The 2211-nt window shown below is 42.4% G+C and overlaps 1 non-coding gene across 1 annotated transcript; it reads left to right on the forward strand.

The window, feature by feature from the left end:
• The first annotated feature begins 1855 nt into the window (after positions 1–1855).
• On the forward strand, positions 1856–1962 carry LOC141710197 (small nucleolar RNA R71). The gene has a single exon (XR_012570729.1). It is a non-coding gene; the product is annotated as a small nucleolar RNA R71 (small nucleolar RNA).
• The last annotated feature ends 249 nt before the right edge of the window (positions 1963–2211 follow it).

Below are 2211 nucleotides of genomic sequence, written 5' to 3' on the forward strand. Positions count from 1 at the left end.
CGTAGGCTTTCTACCTTCCTCTAGCAGAATTTTATGCATGCAATAAGAAGGGCTGATTCCCTTAATATGTGTTATAGTCCATCCAATTGCCGATTTGAACTCTCTTAGAATCCTCAAAAGCTTCTCCTCGTCGCTACCTGAAAGGTCAGATGCCATAATAACAGGCAAAGTAGATGCATCATCTAAAAATGCATACCTCAAATGTTCAGGTAAAGGCTTAAGCTCAAGAGTAGGAGCTAGATGGCTTGAGGCGTTTAGGAGCTTTGTTCAATTCCTCCATTCCAAGAGATTCAAAAGGCATATCAATCTTCCTCTTTCAGGGAGAAGCATTCAAATATTGCAATTTCTCTTCTCATTCGTCATCTTCACTATCTGAATCCCCCAATAAGGCCTTCTCTAAGGCATTAGACCTTAGCAATTGATCAAGTTCTGAAGTAACTACAGAATTGACCAACTCCACTTTTAAGTACTCCTCATTTCCCGTAGGAAATTTCATAGCATTGAACACATTAAAAGTTACATCCTAATCCATCACTCGCATTGTAAGCTCACCCTTCTGCACATCTATCAAGGTTCGGCCAGTCGCCAAGAAAGGTCTTCCCAAAATTATGGGAATCTTCTTATCCTCCTCAAAATCAAGTATCACGAAATTAGCAGGGAAGATGAGTTTATCAACCTTGACCAAGACATCCTCCACAATATCTCGTGGATATATAATAGAACGGTCGGCCAACTGCATTCCTCCGTGAGAGCGACAGTCTCTAAATCATCTAGCTTCACTTTTCGAGAGAGAATACCTTTCATAAACTTTGCGTAACTAGGCATCTGCTCAAGAGCCTTAGCGAAAGGTATGTTGATATGAAGTTTCTTGAACACCTCCAGAAACTTCTCAAATTGCTTATCCAGCTTTTTCTTCTATAGCCGCTTAGGAAAATATGGTGGAGGATAGATTTGTTTCTCCCATGTATTACCCTAAGGAGGAGTGTGCTCAACAGTAGTCTTCATTGGTTCCACTTCTGCTTCCTGCTGCTCTACTTCTTCTTCAGCCCAAGCTTCTTCATTCGAAACTTGAGTTTGTTCGGGATTCGCAACCTTTCCAAACCTCAAAGTGATTACCTTTACCTACTCCTTAGCTTCCCTCTTCCCTGGCACTTCAGTGTCACTAGGTAATGTACCAGATTGACGATTTATCAAGGCATTGGCAATTTGTCCAATTTGATTTTCCAAGGTCTTGATAGAAACAACTTGACTCTTGCACATAAGCTTCAACTCCTCTAATTCAGATTTTTCATTAGCTTGTTGTAGCTGAAGTTGCTGCCTTGGAGCATATTGCGGTTGCTGAAAACCAGGGGGGTTATAGTGGTTAGCTGGGTACTGCTGATAAGGCCGTTGAACCGCATTTTAAGCGTTGCTCCAGCTGAAATTATGATGATTGCGGTTGTTGGGATGATAAGTGGCTGGCACAGGTTGATGCGATCGCTGAAAGTTGCTCATGAACTGAGCTGATTCACTAGAAATAGCGCACTGATCAGTCTCATGGGCACCAGCACAAAGCTCATAGACGCTAGTGATTTGATTAACTGCATAATTAGTCAAAGTGTCCACCTTCATCATCAAAGCCTTAAGTTGGGCAGCTATAGCAGTTGCTGCATCCAACTCCAGAATTCCTGCTACTTTTCCCTGAGTCAGTCTCTGAGAAGGATTCTGTTATTCATTAGCATCCATCAGTTCAATCAATTCATAAGCTTCATTGTAACTTTTAGCCCACAAAGCTCCCCCTGATGCTGCATCGAGCATGAGTCTAGAAGTAGCACCCAATCCATTGTAGAAACAGTTTATAACCATCCAATCAGGCATGCCATGGTGTTGGCACTTCCTTAGCATCTCCTTATATCGATCCCAAGCCTCACACAGAGATTCTCTAGTTTGCTGAGAAAACTGAGTAAGAGCATTCCTGATTGCAGCAGTCTTCGCCATAGGGAAGAATTTAGTGAGAAACTTTTGAGCAAGATCCTCCCATGTGGTGATAGATACTGGGGGTAGAGAATGTAACCATCACTTCGCTTTATTTCTCAGAGAGAATGGGAATAGTCACAGCTTGATAGCATCTTCAGTCACACCATTGAACTTGAAAGTGTCGCGGATCTCGATGAAATCCCTGATGTGCATGTTGGGGTCTTCAGTAGGAGAACCCCCAAACTGAATAGAGTT

The sequence above is a fragment of the Apium graveolens genome, chromosome 2 (assembly GCF_009905375.1).
Source record: "Apium graveolens cultivar Ventura chromosome 2, ASM990537v1, whole genome shotgun sequence".
NCBI classification, from domain to species: Eukaryota; Viridiplantae; Streptophyta; class Magnoliopsida; order Apiales; family Apiaceae; genus Apium; species Apium graveolens.